General features: G+C 36.8%; 1 pseudogene; it reads right to left on the bottom strand.

The window, feature by feature from the left end:
- Nucleotides 1-3,105: 3,105 nt before the first annotated feature.
- On the bottom strand, nucleotides 3,106-3,248 carry LOC121010058 (uncharacterized; annotated as a pseudogene).
- Nucleotides 3,249-19,275: the final 16,027 nt, after the last annotated feature.

Here is a 19,275-nt window from a genome sequence, read left to right on the forward strand (position 1 = left end):
CAAGAAAACAGGCTTTAAAATTTATTCCCTCATGCCCTCAAATACTGTAGTCTTAACAAAAGCCATTTATGAAACTAACATAGACCATTTCTTTGTATCATAGGCTGGGCTTTATCAGAAGCAGATCCTGGTTGAAAGATTCAGGTGCTACTGACATGTATTAAGGAAATGTTCCCACGTGGAACTAGAAAGGGGGAATAGAGGACCAGAATAGGAAGGAGAGAAGCCAAAGTTAAGATTTTAGGGAAGATGCAATGTGATCCCCAGTAGTGTTATGAAGAAGACATTACACCTGAATTCGCCCCACTTGAAGGTAAAGGAGATGGGCTTCTGCACTCCCCTGCAGTCTTTGGTTATGGGATATCCTGAATTGAGGTGAGGGTGGTAAAACTCGCAGATACTTCTGGATCTTTTCTTGATTATGTAGGTTTGTGTGCCTAAGAGCCAGCCACAGAGGTTCCACGTGTAAACTCTTAACAACAAAGCACACAGAAGCCGAATGATGGATTCAGAGGTGAGAAAATGGATTTCATGGATCTTATTGTGGTACCAACCAGGATCCAGTATCAGGTATATTGAATTTTCAGAAAATAAAATTATTTCTAGGTGACTGAGTGGTGGTGGTGGGGTATACCTTACCATAATCTTTTATGCAGTTATTATATTATAACCCATATTTTCCAGGGGGGGGGGGGCTGAGTTTTATAGTGGGTAGCTAGTTTCTGTAAGTCACTCAGCTTAGGTCAAGACCAACATGCTGGACTGAATTAAGAACCTGAAACCTTTCCTCCAGGTCCCTGTGCTACTCTCCATATATGATGCTTGACATCTACTGGACAGCTATGTAATTGCCATAGATATCGTTTAGAATCCTGAATGGCAGTGATGTCCATACAGTATAAGCAAGATTAATCACGTCCCAGTCCTCTGATCATTTTCCACTGTCTTCAGTGGGAAATGACAGCCTGAAATGAAAGTGAGTGTCAAAGAGGGCAGTTGATTCTAAGAAAGCAGTTGTTTCTGAGAGTAGTGGATTCTGAATGCATATTGACCTTTTTTCCCCCTTTTTTTTACATAGTTTTAACATTTGGATCAGATTATACAATATTACACACCGTCTTTTTGATCTCAGAATATTCATTAATCGTACCCTGAAAGCTATTTTTACCAGTAAAAATAAGCACTTTAATTATATTAAACATTGATAGAGATGGACATTTGTGCAGAGAAGGTAGCTTTCGAGTGACACAAGATCAGAACACATCAATGTGGATAGTCAAAACTGTCTCTTGCATTATTGGAACAAGAGTGATTACTTCAATTAGGTTTTTAGCCTCATATCTGTCTGTGATATACTTAGGATTCCTCTCATTCCAGATGCATGGATTCAGTCATTACAGTTAAGAGAAGGAAGGAGGCTTGGAGCCTATTTGGTCCAGCTGATCCCACAGTCCATGTAGGCAAACTGAGATTCAGAAAAGGGAACTAACTTTCCCACAGGCACAAAACAAGTGTGATGACATCAGAGGTTTGCAAAGAGTGACTTTTCCAACACTTACTCCTACTATGTAATGATAGGCTTTAAATGTTCCATTAGGACTCCTAAAACATCAAACCAATTTCAGGTTCATTATCCTCCAATCCATTCTCCATATTTTACTAAGTACTTATGTTGGTCCTTTGGTTTAAATACTTCAAAGGCTTTATTTGGATTTACTGTGGCTCTTCCATATAATGTGTCTATCTACCTCTCTTATCTCCCCTCCTAACATTACTTCCCTATTTCTCCACTCCGAATATATATCAAAATTTTAATGTTCTTCTTACTTCCAATCACAAACACTTTCTACTCCCTCTCTGGTTTTATCTAGCTAAGATAAATCTACTAGGCATAGAAATGCTTCTGTCCTTTGTTTTCACAACTCCTGTGTATATTTCTAACGGAGTGCCTATCACTGACTATTGTGATATTCTGTTGACATTGCTATCTCTCTCAGTAGGCTATATTTACTTCTGGAGCAGAACTGTTGTCTAATTTATCACTAGACCACAGTACCTGGTGTATATGAAGCATTTAGTAAATGCGCTAATTGTTGAAAATATGAAAATGATACTACACATACTGCTGACATACCATTGTTCTCTGGAGGGCCCATGTGAAGTAACTATGAAATGTAGAGGTTGTGAATAAGAGGTTGTGAAAGACCATGTGAAAGTAACTATGAAATGTAGAGGTTGTGAATAATAAGTTTGATTAATAATCCTCTGCCTCCTCTAATTCACTCTGTTTAATAGTTCCTCATCTTTTGGAGTCCAGTAATAGAAAATTCAGATTCAGAATCTCATTGTGATGCAGATAACACACACAAATATTCTCCCCAGTAGGCTGAAGGGTGATAAAGGCAGCAAAGTAACGTTAAATATCTTTGTATCCTGCTTTTTTCAGGATATTTTTGGTTATAAGCAACAGACGGTTATTTATAAAAAGCAAAGTTCTTGGCTCATCTGATTAGGAAATCTAGAGTTGGTCAAAGAAAGTCATTGCCATATGGAGCACCTTGAGTGGCATCTCTGATGCTTGTTCTCCCTTCTCAACTCCAATGTTCTTGGTTCATTTCATTGCTTAGATGGGATGTTTCCACATAGAGGAGAAGATCACTCTCAAGAAACCTATAGTCACCTACTCATTGTTTACGAGCTCCAGTAAAAAGATTCAATTTCCTTGTTATCTGTGGTGCAGTCTTCCCAGGGAAAATCCAACTGGCATGGCTTGGGATATACTAACTTGAGAGATTCCAAGAGTATGTACCTATCACTTGTTGTTTAAGAGGTAGAGAAAAGGCAGTTGCTTTAAGATCATAATGGTTCAGATGAAGAGAGTGTCATCTTTGAAAGGGATGAATGGTGGAGTTTCACCAGGCATCTCTGGTGACTGATAAACAAATGACATGCATGTTTACAGTAAGGCCAAAGGGAAGGAGAGAAAATGAGGCCAAGACTACTATTCTCTTATTGTTCAACTATTTAGGACCTTGTCTTCAATTCATGCACGCCCTGTGCTGGACATTAGGATTAGAATGGTACTAATTTCAGGCAGAGTATCATGGGAGATAAGGAATATAAAATCAAAAGATGTTTTTATTCCAATTAAAAGTCCTCCATGTCCACAAATTCTTATATGAGTGTATTCCCCCCACATATACACATGTGAACTACACTTGATCTTAGCCAAAAGGCCGAGAAGCGATCACACATGTGAACTAAAAAACAGAGTATATTTCTGTATACAATTATGGTCTTACATAATGTCAAAGAGATTGTTTAGTTAAACACATACCACCTTGGTTAATATTCAAGATGCCTACTTGAGCCTATTATCATCCTTTTATTTAGCACATATGGGTATGTCATTTTATTATTTTTTTTAAGGCTATGGTGATGCCAATGAAGCTACCCACAGAAATATATTCAATGATTTCACACTAAAATATAATCAATGTGTCAGATGGTGAAATCTTGGTTTGAAAGCAGGTGAATTAGAGGATATAAAATCCAGGGCCGGTTATTAAAATGAAACTTAGTCTCAATTCCACCTCTTACCAGTTAGGTTATCATGAGAAGTCATTTTAACACTTATTGATATAATTCTCCATCAGTAAGACTGCCTAATGGAGTTGCTATCAGGAAAGAACTGTACTGGTAAAAAGTGAAGAAAATTATAACATTGTATGTATAGATTAGCATTTTTTTAAAATTAATCTCAAGATTCTGAGTAAAGTTTTTAATTCATATTTTCTCCCACCTCTTATTTATGTCTTCCATGATTTGATGTTCCTAGTGTAGATTTAAAAATATCCCTTAACATGTTTGCCTTTGTGGAAATAAGTAAAATGTATTTAGAAAGAGAAAGAAAGAGATGAGGAAAAAATACATAAAGGGGGTAACTCTTATGCATCGGGATACACAAAATTGCAAATACTCAACACCATTAGTATGATTTCCACTGAAAGTGGCTAGAGATATGACAAAGTCCTAATCATACTCACAGATCAATCTAACCACAAAATGCCTGTGCTAGAAGGTCCATTAGAAGTCTCTAACACAAGACTGGAGAAATGCACAATACATCTCTTATTGTTGTTCTCATGGCAGACATAGCTCATCTTTATATATTCTATTTACATATTCTCTTTCATAGTTAGTTTCTACTTCTCCATCCAGTACTTCAGGCACTATGACTCCTCCTTTAGAAAGCCAAACAAATAATACCAATCTGCTATGCCACACTGATCTACCCTGCATATGGTATAGTTGAAAATTCCAATACATGGAGAATCAATTCACTACGGGCAAAGAACAAACTACCACAAAACAAAAGCAGAGTCAGAGTTAGAATATAGGTTTCCTGATTCCCAGTTATGAGTGAAAGGATTTAAAACAACGTCACAAACCCAAAACAAATGTTAGGAACAAAAAGTTCATGTGGTGACCTTCAGACATTGGTTCCTTTGGGCATCAGAAAAAAATCCTAGCCAGCTGCTATGTTAGCGTATTATAGATAGCAATATCTGTGCTAGTTATGGAATGAAGAACTAACAAAAGACAATGTATATACTGTAAACAAACCATGTAGGAAAGAAAAAAATGTGAAGCTACAATATGGCTTGGAGGAAAGCCATTTCTTTATTTAATATAAGAGTTATATTTTTATTTAATATAAGAGTTGACAAGGGAGTTTCTCTAAGCTGAGGAATTTTCTGATAAATTGAAGATATGATTTAATTACAACATAGACTTTCTGAGAAGACAAAAATGACTTTGATAATAGGTCCAACTCAATTTGATACAGTAATAATGTTTTCTAACTTCTTTTTTGGAGCCTTGTGTTATAGGAAGACACTAGGTAACATCCACATATCATGTATCAGCCTAACAATCATCCTGATTTAAAAATTTTATAAATTTTACAAATTACTAATTCTCAGGTTGGGCAATTATATTTTTCACGTTCCCTTTCTTTCCCTTCCTTCCTTCCTTCCTTCCTTCCTTCCTTCCTTCCTTCCTTCCTTTCTTTTCTTTCTTTTGTCTTTCTTTCTTTCTTTTTCTTTTTTTTTGGATGCATATTACACTAGATTAGTTTATAATGTTTTCAGTTATAGTGCATTTTATATACCTATCTATAAATCATTTAGCACTTATTTAGCACTTATTTAGATTCAAAACCCACTGAAATGAAAGAACACATACAAGTGCATACCTCTTAGTTGTTTAAGACCAAATAAGAGATTACTGGTTGAAATTCTTATTTATTTATTTATTTATTTATTTATTTATTTATTTATTTATTTACATTTATTTATTTTTGAGAGTCAGAGAGAGACAGAGCACAAGTTGGGGGAGGGCCAGAGAGAGAAGGAGACACAGAATCCGAAGCTGGCTCCAGGCTCTGAGCCATCAGCACAGAGCCTGATGCGGGGCTTGAACTCACAAACCATGAGATCAGGACCTGAGCTGAAGTCAGACACTTAACTGACTGAGCCACCCAGGTGCCCCTGAAATTCTTTTTTAAAATTATGAAAATTTTGCTGTGTGAAATATAAGTATCTACATAAATGTAATACTGTAAAATCCTCATTTATACTAAATATATATCATACAAGGTATCTATTTTCTACATTATATGCAGTAATTACTGTATACACATTATTAGATGGTTAGCAACTTATAGAGTGCCTCCTCACAAAAATACATTCCTATAACTATTTAGAGTGTGCCGAAGAGGGGATGCATAGTTCAGAAGCATGGATGTCGCACAGCTCTACCCATCGTACTACATGTGAGAAACTCTCTTCTGTAAATTGGACCAATGATACCTGCACTGGGGAAGAGGGATGTATAGATGAAATGTGATAAAGTATATAAAACTGTCTGATTCATAATGTGCAGTAGCTCTGTATGACCAAGGATTCTGATCATAGATGAGACAACTGAAACCCACAGAAACTGAGAGAGGCTGAAGCAAAGGAGAAAGGGTATGGCTTTGCAGTGAGATAAAATGTACGGTAAATACACAGAACGGGCACTATGTTTCCAGTTACTCCAGAATAAGGACTCAACAAAAATGGCAACCATTGGGGGCACCTGTGCGGCTCCATCAGTTAAGCAGGGGTAAGCATCCCACTCTTGATTTTGACTCAGATCATGATCTCACAGTTCGTGAGATCAAGCCCTGCATGGAGCTTTTTATTGACAACGCAGAGCCTGCCAGGGACTCTCTCTCTCTCTCTTGCTCTCCCTCTGCTCCTTCCATGCTTGTTCTCTCTCTCTCAAAATAAATAAATAAATATTTTTAAAAAAGGCAGCCACTATTATAACAAACGTCTCCCATGTCCACAAATAGGAAGCAGCAAATGCTCACCATTAGAACCTATTCCTGCCACCAAACAGCCTCCTGTCCAATGAGAGCTCCCACTATGCTGACCTAAACTATTACATTTCCCTGCAACTCAAATTTATTCAAATTCCTTGAACAGATCTGTTTGTTTTGTCACAGGGCCTTTGCATATGTTGCATCCTTCATTTAACATGCATTCCTTGGCTCTACTCAACCATCACTAAATCAATTTTTACTCTATTTGTGGATCTAATCAGAAAAAATCACTTCCTCCAAGAAGTTTCATGGACTCTTCCTATGAGGCCAAATGATCCATTGCATACTTTTATAACTTCACATGTTTCCTTCAAGCACGTATCAACATTATAAATCTTATTTATTAAGGTTAACATATATTAAAGTAAGTCTTCCCACTAGTCTATAAGCTCCATGAGGACCAGGTCCCCAAACAGATGTGCTCATTTTTGTATCTCTAAGCATGCGTCATAATGTCTAGCACAAATACACACTCAATAAACTGTTACTGAAAAAAACAAAGGAAATATTCAGATTTGCACCTAGTATTCCCAGCAAGGTAGGTGTTTCAGCAGTTCATGAGAATGAGTTTATTATTAATATATGCTCTTCTACAGCTTTGGAAGAGGAGAAGCCTTCTTTATCTTTTTTTCCCCCCTCATAATACAAAAAAGGTCTTCCTGGACAGTCAGAGAAAGTCAGGCATGAATACTACCTACATGAGAAACTAAGGTTTTGCTAAATTAGCTGGCTGACTAAAGGAATTTGTGAATGTATGTATGGTTCTGAGGTCTGACTTGCAATATTTGTGGAAAGTTCATGCTCATTTACTTGGAAAACCTCTTAAGTCAATCTCATTAGTACAGAGATAGATGTGGAGTAGGAATAGCAACAGAAATGAGACAGCCTCCACCTAATGTTCTGGGCAACTAAATACATATAGATCTAGGACCTGAATACTAGAGTGTCAAAAAATTATACACACACAGACAAAGTATGAAAAAAGATCTTAATATTAAAATCTCTCTTTATGGGGGGGGGGGGGAGAAGAGGAGAAAAGATGCCAAATCAAAGACGGCAGAGAGAATTCTAGAGTTCAGATAATTACTCCAACTCTCCTTCAGCTTGTTGACATATCTACTTAAATCCATCTTAGAATTGAAATTGACAAGGCGTAGTGCTCTTTGAAAATAAAATGCTTCTAGATAGTTATATAACTGCTCAGTCCACAATTTTATCTGCACCATGCACTAATAGCTCTCTATAAATATTGCTAAATTATTTGCTAAATTGGAAGACACAGTTATGTTTTATCATCACTCCCTAAACTACTGGCAAAATAGTGGTGCTTTGAAAATATTTAACTGTCAGTTTTTATCAATTGATCAGCGGTAAGCAGTTTCTTAGATTAAATAAGATCAAATGGGATTTGTGGCTGTCAGATTTTCATTTGGCTTGTTCAATCATTATTTAAATTGCATTTCTGTATATATAGCAATATGTTAATTTGTTAGACAATGCATGCAGAAGTGATGTATGTTGCATTTTAAAAATTAGTTGAGTGAGGTGGTTCAATGTTGTGCTGTCTAAAGTTAAGTATAAAATTTATAGTAAAATCTCCAAATGTTGTTAATGACAAATGGAATTCAACCTGATGGACCTGTGCTTCTATAAACATTTTGTACTTGCCTGTGCCTCCATAATAGATTTTCTTAGTTCAATAAGCACATTCATTTGTAATAATGGAAATGATTTTATGTTACCTGCATCACCCAGTACTGCCCTACTAAAAAGAAGCATCTTCCCATTCTTTTTCTTTTAATGTTTACTTACTTATTTTGAGAGAGAGAGAGAGAGAGAGAGAGAGAGAGAGAGAGAGAATCCCACACAGGCTCCAGGCTTGGTGCTGCATCCAACACAGGGCTGGAGCATCCTTCCATCCTTAGAGCCAAGTTTAAATGCCTCGGCCTCTTGTCCCTGCTAGTCAGCTCACTGGAAGGCCATGTGGCCCGCCTCTGAACTCTCACAGTGTGTTTCTCCCTCTCTTTTACATAGGGCAGTTTTTACCTTTGGAGACAATTATTTGGTTGGCAAACTTCTCCTTCTTACCAAAGCATATAGGAGTTGAGGACTGCATAGGTCTAGAATCCCAAGCTGTGGTTAAACAGCATGCATATACAGACAGGTAATCTGAGGCTCTCTTCAGCTCTCTCCCAGTGTCATGTGGACAAAGATAATTTACACAATTACCCTTTAGATGCGCCAGGGCTCAGAAACAAGACCAATGCAGCTGGTATTTAGACCACACTAATGCTGAAAAGTTATCCTCAATTCGGGATAGCATGGATTCTCTTCCCGAAAAGGTATTTTGGGGGCACCTGGGTAGCTCAGTAGTTTAAACCTCTGACTCTTGATTTCAGCTCAGGTCATGATCTCACAGTTTGTGAGTTCAAGTCCCGCATGAGGCTCTGAGCTGATGGTGCAGAGCCCGCTTGGGATTCTTTCTCCCTCCTCTCTCTGCCCATGCACTCTCTCTCCGTCTCTCATTCTCACTCTCTCTTATCCTCTCTCAAAATAAATAAACAAAAAAAAGGTATTTGGGGAGAGCTTGGTTGGCTCAGTCAGTTAAGTGGCTGACTCTGGCTCCAGTCGTGGTCTCACGGTTAGTGAGTTGGAGCCGCGCGCCAGGCCCTGTGCTGACAGCTCAGAGCCCAGAGCCTGCTTCAGATTCTGTGTCTCCCTCTCTCTCTGCCCCTCCCCCACTCATACTCTGTCTCTTTCAATAATGAATAAATGCTAAAAATGTTTTTAAAAATGGTATGTAGCATTTATCATGGTTTTAGCAGACATTCTTCAGGATTTTCCGCTTCCTAAAAGAGTGACAATAGAATATTCTTCAAGATAAAATATATCTTTAAAACCACAGTAAAAAAATGTTTAAAAAAATTAAAAAGCAGCAAAAACAGAGGCAATATATGCTACATAAAAGCCCTAGCTCATCGTTTAAAACAATGCAACACCAAGTAAACTTCAAATATGAGAATACAGGAGCATATTAATAATAAATGTTTTTTAATAATATGTCGTGAAGTTAAAAAGCATATTAATGTACACAGTGGTTAAAAAAAAAAAAGACCACCACAATTCTAAGTGTGTGTGAGTATGAATACTTACTAGTATAGAATACTTAAGGGCTCACATCAGCATGCTTAGGTTGGGTATTTACTAACCAGAGAAAGTTACAGATCTTCCCTGACTTATGACAAGTCTATGTCTGGATAAACCCATCATAACATCAAAATGTCATAACCCAAAAATGCATTTAATACAGGTTATCCACCAAACATAATTTAGCCTAGCCTGCCTGAATTAAACATTTTCAGAACACTTATATGATTATCCTACAGTTGAGCAAAATCATCTAACACAAAGGCTATTTTATAATAAAAGGTTGAATATCTCAGGCTTTAATTGAATACTATACTGAAAGTGAAAAACAGAATGGTTGTAGGGGTACAGAATGGTTAGAAATACATCGGTGGTTGTAGGGGTACAGAATGGTTAGAAATACATCGGTTGTTGACCCTCATGATCACGTGGCTGCCAGGAAGCTGCAGGCAGCTGCTGGGCTCAGCATCATAAGACAGTATGAGGTGGCATACTGCTATATCAGGAAAAGATCAACATTCAAACTTTGAAGGACAGTTTCTACTTAACATGTATCACTTTCACACCATGATAAAGAAAAAAAAATCATTAAGTTGGGAGGTACCTGGGTGGCTCAGTCGGTTGAGCATCTGACTCCTGCTCTAAGGTCTTGATCTTAGGGTTGGGAGTTCAAGTACCATGTTGGGCTCCATGCTGGGTGTGTGAAGCTACCTAAAAAGAGCTGTAAGTTGAACCTTCATAAGTCAGGGACCATATATATCTACTAATTAGATGTTGCTAACAAGGAAAAGTTATTTCATTTCTCTTTGTTTCATTTTTATTATTTTTAAAGTGGAAATACTAAAAACAGCTAGGTCTGCAGATGGAATGAAATAATGCATAAAAGGTATTATGAACAAAAATTTAGCCAGAAGAGTAAAAATTAGGTATTTGATTTCTCATATATAAAGACTAAAATATTATTTTATTAACTATGGCTGTCAGTGGTTGTATTTCGGTGGCCAGTTTTAGCATTTCTCTTTACTTATTATTTTTCTTTCTGGCCTTTCTAACACTAATGGATAGGCATTATTTTTTTAACCGCAAAAATGCCTATAAAATATATCCCTTTCAAACTTCTCTGATTCCACCTCCACTTAAGATTTCCATTGATTTCTACCAGGGATATGTGTGTACATGGAAAGTAGATGTTACTCACAATAATATAACACAAGGCTCTCTAATATACAACTCAAGCTCATGTGATAGTAGAGTGACCTACCAGCAAGTGACAGTTTAAATTTGAAAAGATCAAATATATTCATTCTGTGGGTATTATCTAATGGGCGCCAGATGCCACACTGAAGTGTGCAAACTGAATGTTTCTTAGGGAATCTACCAGGTAGCCGGCAGACAATATCTGTCTTCAGAGCAATCCTAGCTTCCTAAAGGGAAATATCTCAACACATCTGACTTTCCCAGGGGTAGTGGGTCATATTTTGTACCGCAACATCAACAACATTGTGTACTATAAATTTACTAAGCATATATTCAAGAAGTATTTGTTGAATGTTTGAGGAACAAATGTTGGGAGAAAATTATACAAATGTGCATTACTTCAAAGATTTAAAGGAGCATCATATCTGTAATGTTGACAGTGTTAGACTATTTTTAAAACATATCTTCCAAGATTTTTGGATGATCTAGTAAGCTATTTCCCTTATGGTCAAGTGCATGTACTAGAAGAAATACGGCCAAGGTTAAATAAGAAGTCTTCAGCTCTACAGTCCAGTGAGTATGATGCATCAGGCAAAGGCTGGTGCTGGGATTTCAGCGACCTTGGCCTTCTGATAACTAGGGCAAGCTAACATGAAACTTTCCCTGCAGGAATTAATGTGTAAAAATGAAATTGTCACAAAGTCCTTATTTGTACCTGGGTCTTCAAAATTCATACATATTAATCTGAAAGTATTTTTTTTTTTAATTTTTTTTTTCAACGTTTATTTATTTTTGGGACAGAGAGAGACAGAGCATGAACGGGGGAGGGGCAGAGAGAGAGGGAGACACAGAATCAGAATCAGGCTCCAGGCTCTGAGCCATCAGCCCAGAGCCCGACGCGGGGCTCAAGCTCACGGACCGCGAGATCGTGACCTGGCTGAAGTCGGACGCTTAACGGACTGCGCCACCCAGGCGCCCCTTAATCTGAAAGTATTAATTAATTGCTTTAAAATTTCTATTGAGTACTTAGAGCTCTACGTTCTATGAATGGTTAATTTCATGTGTCAACTTAGCAGGGCCATGAGGTGCACAAATATTTGGTTAAAAATTATTTCTAGATATGTCTGTGAGGGTGTTTCTTGATGATATTAACCTTTTAAAATTTCTCTGGTTATTTTATGATGAGATTAGCATTTGAATGGATAGACTATGCCAAGCAAATTGTTCTCCTTCATATAGATGGATTGCATCCAATCCATTGAAGGCCTGAAAGGAGTCAAAGGAGTAACAAAAAATGCTTTCTTTTGGCCTGTCTTGAATTGGGACATCAGTCTTCTCCCACCTTTGGACTCAAGCTCACACTGGAGTTTACACCATTGACTCTGTTGGTTTTTACGCCTTTGGACTAGAATGATACCATTGGCTTTCCTGGGTCTCCAATTTGCCAGCTACAGATCTTAAACATCTCAGACTCTATAATTATGTCAGCCAATTCCTTATACTATATCTCTTGGTATTTGCAAGATGCTTTTCAAAACAGATCATATACTACTAACTATTATGGAGTAATCCTGAACTCTTTTCATATGTATTTATGGACTACAATTGTTTAACAATGGTCAACATTGCAAATGACACATGAGTAATGAGATACATTAAAATTGTTATTTTAACTGAATGAATAATCAAGAAAGTCCAAAGCCCTAAACTTCATTTCAAGGTATATATAACAATTTTAGTTATCTTTGTTCAGAAGAACAGCATATCTGGATTTGAAGTTTTCTGTTGTTTATAGATTATCTCCTCTATGGAATACCAAGATATACATTCTGAGTCCAGCCGCTCAAAAACTGGTGTCCCGGAGATGCCTGGGTGGCTCAGTCAGTTAAGCATCCAACTCTTAATTTCAAGCTGAGGTCACGATCTCAGGATGGTGAGACTGAGCCTGTGTCAGGCCCCATGGTGGGCATGGAGCCTGCTTGAGGTTCTCTCTCTCCCTCTGCCCCTTCCCTGCTCATGTGTGTGCACACACATGCTCGCTCTCTTTAAAAAAAAAAAAAGAAAAGAAAAGGGGCGCCTGGGTGGCTCAGTCGGTTAAGCGGCCGACTTCACCTCAGGTCATGATCTCACGGTCCGTGAGTTCGAGCCCCGCGTCGGGCTCTGTGCTGACAGCTCAGAGCCTGGAGCCTGTTTCAGATTCTGTGTCTCCCTCTCTCTGACCCTCCCCCATTCATGCTCTGTCTCTCTCTGTCCCAAAAATAAATAAACGTTAAAAAAAAATTTAAAAAAAAAAAGTTTTATCCTGGTATCCTGGACTGCTTTTGAGCCTGAGGTATCTCTCATTTGTATAGTTATCTCTGGCACTTCCAAAAATATTGGACACCATGCATGCAGTCAGGAAATATTTCTTGAAGAAACAGACAAAGTCACTCTGTTATTAGACAAACATTGTTGAGACTGTGTGCTTGGAAACTTGTATAAGGTAACTCCACTTTCAATGGAATTTAAATAATATCCTGCATTACGTTTCATTTCTGAATAGCCAATAGCCCTACTAGGCTGTTTTGTGTGCATGCCTATTGTAGTTCAATCACTTTATTCTTGATATAGAATCATATTTTTTTCTGGATTAAATTTTTTGCTACTAAAATGTTTTTTTTTAAATAACAACAACAACAACAAGTGAATTGCCTTCAGTGTCTTAACTAGTAATTATGTTATTAGGCATAATTACTAGACACCTTTATTTTAGATGCCTTGGTCCATTTTAGGGGCTTAGAGGCAGGTAGTAATTGATAAAAGAAAAATCAGCTCTCATTTCTGTCACTTATAAAGATAATTATCATTGTGAGCATTCACAATATGCCAGACAATGTCTTAGAGATATTTAATATGAAACATCATAGCTTTACTGTTGAGCACTGAGACCATACAAGACAACTTGTGCTTATGTACAATATTTGAAATTCTCACCCCAAATCATTTTAATTCTTATTCTTTTGATGATTAAATAGAAAAAAATCATAGGGGTTACTATAATGCTAAGATCATAGGGCCAGAAGTTGTTAAAAATAAGCTTGGAATATACATCCTTTTGTAGCTAAAACCCAATTTCATTGCATCATATGCAATGAAACTTCTTGTTTTGGCATTTGCTCCACATGGATACTTTCATGCCTTCAACAGGATAGTCTGTGCTTGAATTACTGGCAGTTTTCTCATTGGAAAGCTCACCAAGATGCTGCCTTACTTGCATGCTTTGATGTTAAATCTTTCTTTCATACCCTCTTATTTTGTTTGCTAAGCAATTAACAGATTGATCTTCTAGAAAAAAATCAAAACACAAGAATATTTTTTTTAACTGCTGTGTGTTCCTCTTCCAAAGTTTTAAAGTAATTTCATCTCCATAGGCTGTTCAGGTCCATCTACTTAAATCTTTGTGTCAAAAGATTTAGAATATGCCTCAGAGGTTATACCCTTATATCTTTCTTCTGAAAAGAAAGACTGGCTTTGTTATTTCAAAGCACTATGCTTAATTATCTTGACCTCAGTTTCCTTTCTTGCAGCAACCTCTCAGGCTATTTGAAAGGATATTAGGTAATTTACATGAATGTATTTTGTATATGATAGTCACTTAAGAAATATCACTTTGCCCTTTTTCCTTCTTTGTAGGACAGTTAGTTAACTGTCTTTGGTAGGCCTTCCTTTGTGTGAATATTTGGTTTAAAGGTGCAAGAGTATCAATATTTGTATTACTATATGGCACAGAATATTTGCTAAAAAAATATTCATTTAATTTTGGAGGTAATCCTTGATGACAAGTGTCACAGCCTTCATTTTAAGGAGAAGGAGACTGTCACACAGTTCAGAAGTAACAGAGCTCAGGTTCAAAAGCACATCTGTCTGGCTCCAAAGGATTTATTTAACACACAATATCACTCTATATGGAAAGCAGCCACAGTTTTTTAAGTGCCACACCATAATTAGCAAGTTTCTTATTTAATAAATCTTCTAGAACTATTTAAACTGAAAAGTTAGATTTTTTTCAACAAATTCTATTCAGAAAGTTACATACATTGCCAGTGAAGTAGCCAGTATTTAAGGGCTGAATAGACTTCCTTCTTATCCATTAAGAAACAATAGTTTCTCTCATTAATATCAGCTTTTTGTTTAAAAAGATACATAAAAGATACATGACCTTAACTACTTATATCAATTAATTTCAGTGAGAAATATTTGTTACTTTGCAAATTCCAGATCCACTCACAAAGGAGAACTACTCTAATTAAAAAAGACCACTTAGTGGAGTACTATGTGGAAAAAGAGAAAGAATGAATGAGAAAGAATAAAATGAGAAAGACTGAGATGAGAAAGAATGCGAAAGAATGAGAATGAGAAAGAACGAAATATGGCCCTTTTTTAGCAACGTGGATGGAACTGGAAAGTGTGATGCTAAGTGAAATAAGCCATACAGAGAAAGACAGATACCATATATTTTCACTCTTATGTGGATCCTGAGAAACTTAACAGAAACCCATGGGGGAGGGGAAGGAAAAAAAAAAAAAAGAGGTTAGAGTGGAAGAGAGCCAAAGCATAAGAGACTCTTAAAAACTGAGAACAAACTGAGGGTTGATGGGGGGTGGGAGGTAGAGGAGGGTGGGTGATGGGTATTGAGGAGGGCACCTTTTGGGATGAAGACTGGGTGTTGTATGGAAATCAATTTGACAATAAATTTCATATATTGAAAAAAAAAAGACCACTTAGGGGGTACCTGGGTTGCTCAGTAGGTTAAGTGTCTGACTCTCAATTTTAGCTCAGGTCATGATCTCACAGTTTGTGGGTTCAAGACCCATGCTGGGTCCGTGCTGGTGGTGCGGGTACTGCCTGATGCCCTAAGCATGAAGCCTGCTTGGGATTCTCTCTCTTTCCCTCTCTCTTTCATTTCTCTCTCCCATTCATAATATCTCTCCCTCTCAAAATAAATTTTAAAAATCTTAAAAAAAAACCCAGTATATACCAGACGCTCTACATATATTGTTTTACTTAATGATGAAATATTCATTTCCTCATTCAATAAATATTCAAGTACCTTCCTCATTTCCAGTCACTGTTCTAGATCATAGGGATGAAATTATTAGCAAAAACAGACCTGGATTTGCCTTCATGTCACTAAAAGTATAATAATAATAAAGACACTAATCAGATCTTTAGGCTGAAAACTATAGAAAGCTTAGGAAAGAAATTGAAGAAGACACAAAGAAATGGAAAAACATTCCATGCTCGTGGATTGGAAGAACAAATATTGTTAAATGTCTATATGACCCGAAGCGATCTACACATTCATTCCAATCCCTACTAAAATAACACCAACATTCTTCACAGAGCTAGAACAACAATTTGAAAAGCGGCAGGGAACCAAAAAAGACCCAGAAAACCCCAGACACTGAATAATGTTGAAGAAGAAAACCAAAGCTGAAGGATCATAATTCCAGACTTCAAGCTGTATTACAAAGCTATAATTATCAAGACAGTATGGTACTGGCACAAACACAGACACATTGATCACTGGAACAGAATAGAGAACCAATGGAAAAAAGTCTGGTTAGCAAATGGTGTTGAGAAAAATGGACAGTAACATTCAAAAGAACGAACCTGGGCCACTTTCTTATACCATACACAAAAATAAACTCAAAATAGATGAAAAACCTAAATATAAAACAGGAAAACATCAAAATCCTATAGGATAAAACAGGCAAATACCTCTCTGATCTCAGCCACCGCAAATTCTTATTAGGCATGCCTCTCAAGGTAAGGGGAACAAAAGAAAAAATGAACTATTGGGACCTCATCAAGATAAAAACTGTATAGTGAAAGAATCAACAAAACTAAAAGGTGACTAATGGAATAGGAGAAGATATTTGTAAATGACATAATAGGTAAAGGGTTAGTATCCAAAATCCTATAAAGAATTTGTCAAAGTCAACACCCAAAAAACAAATAATCCAGAGAAGAAATAGGCAGAAGACACAGACACTTTTCTGAAGAAGACATCCAGATAGCAAAGAGACACATGAAAAGATGCTCAACATCACTCATCATCAGAGATATATAAATCAAAACCACAATGGGATACAACCTGACACCTGTCAGAATGGCTAAAGGCATTAACAACTCAAGGCAACAACAGATGTTGCTGAGGTTGTGGAGAAAGGGGATCACTTTTGCACTGCTGGTGGGAATGCAAACTGGTGCAGCCACTGTGGGGAACAGTATGGAAGTTCCTCAGAAAATAAAAGTAGAACCACCCTATGACCCAGTATTTGCACTACTAGGTATTTATCCAAAGGACACAAAAATGCTTATTTGAAGGGGTGCGCGCACGCACACACACACACACACACACACACATGTGTGTGTGTGTGTGTGTGTGTGTGTGTATATATATTTCATATATATGACATATATAATATTTATGTATTTTACTGTGATATATATGTACATATAATGTAATATGTATTTTAATATGTATTAATATGTATTTAATATGTATTACATATGTATTAATAATATATTAATATATTAATAATAATTAATATTATATTAATAATATTATATTAGTAATATAATTATTAATAATATAATATGTACTTTTACTGTGATATATATGTGTGTGTGTGTATATATATATATATATATAATGTACTATTACTTGGCAATCAAAAAGAATGAAATCTTGCCATTTTCAACAATATGAATAGAACTAGATGGTATTGAGCTAAGTGAAATAAGTCAGGGAAAGACAAATGTCATATAACTTCACTCAGATATGGAATTTAGGAACACAACATATGAACATAGGGGAAGTGAAAGAAAAATAAGAAAAACAAAGAGGAAGAGGGGCGCCTGGGTGGCGTAGTCAGTTAAGCGTCCGACTTCAGCCAGGTCACTATCTCGCGGTCCTTGAGTTCGAGCCCCGCGTCAGGCTCTGGGCTGATGGCTCGGAGCCTGGAGCCTGTTTCTGATTCTGTGTCTCCCTCTCTCTCTGCCCCTCCCCCGTTCATGCTCTGTCTCTCTCTGTCCCAAAAATAAATAAAAACGTTGAAAAAAAATTAAAAAAAAAAAAAAACAAAGAGGAAGATAAACCATAAGAGACTTTTTTAAATTAAAAAAAATTAAAAAAATAATGTAGAGAGAAAGGGAGAGAGAGAATCCCAAGTAGGCTCCACACTTAACATGGAGACCAATGTAGGGCTTGACCTCACAGCTTTGAGATCATGACCCAAGCAGAACTCAAGAGTCAGACAACAGGCTGAGCCACCAGGCACCCTGATCAGAGACACTTAAAATATAGAAAACAAACTGAGGGTTGTTGGAGGGGTGTTGGGTGGGGGGATGGGCTAAATGGGCAATGCACATTAAGGAGGGCACTTGTTAGGATGAGCACTGGCTGTTATATGTCAGTGATGAATCACTAAGTCCTACTATTGAAACTGTTATTACACTATGTTAACTTGGATTTACATTAAAAAAATAATAAAATAAAATATTTTTCTTTTAAAAACAAAAGATACTCCCCAATGTTTATAGCAGCACTATTAACAATAGCCAAAATATGGAAAGAGTATAAATGTCTATCGATGGATCAAAGGATAAAGAAAATGTGGTGTACATATACAATGGATTATTACCCAGCAATCAAAAAGAATGAAATCTTGCCATTTGCAACTACGTGGATGGAACTGGAGGGTATTAGGCTAAGTGAAATTAGTCAGTAAGAGAAAGACAAAAATCATATGACTTCACTCATATGAGGACTTTAAGAGACAAAACAGATGAACATAAGGGAAGGGAAACAAAAAATAACATAAAAATGGGGGGCGGGACAAAACATAAGAGACTTTTACATACAGAGAATGAACAGAGGGTTAGTGGAGGGGGTGTGGGAGGGGGAATGGGCTAAATGGGGGAGGGGCATTAAGGAATCTACTCCTGAAATCATTGCTGCACTGTATGCTAATTTGGATGTAAGTTACTAAAAAATAAAAATAAAAAATAAAACAAGTTAAAAAAAATAGCAAATTTAATTAACTGAAGAACAGAGGGAGAAAAAGGAAAAAAGAAAACTTCCAGAGAGTGGGACAAGAATGGGAAAAGTCTGTGGTAAGAGGGAACAAGTTGAGCTAAACAGCAGGGAGAGGGTGGAGGGAACATTGAGGGTTGGTATGATGCAGGGAGAAAAAATCTGTTCTCTTGGATCAGAAAGGGCTTCTTTGTGGAAATGCCATTTAAATTGATAAGTGGCATTTAATGGCACCTTTTTCCTATTTTCCTTTTTTAAAAAATATATCTGTCGGAACACCACTGAAATCTTATTTCAACACACTGTGTGTAAGCAAACTGTGCAGTGAAAAAACCATAGGACTAATGTAATAAAAATGTGGATGTTCATAAACTCCTTAATAATACAGTGTTCCAAGTAAAATCCATGGGATTTATGTGAC

The sequence above is a fragment of the Herpailurus yagouaroundi genome, unplaced genomic scaffold (genome assembly GCF_014898765.1).
Source record: "Herpailurus yagouaroundi ecotype Mexico unplaced genomic scaffold, PumYag 190, whole genome shotgun sequence".
NCBI classification, from domain to species: Eukaryota; Metazoa; Chordata; class Mammalia; order Carnivora; family Felidae; genus Herpailurus; species Herpailurus yagouaroundi.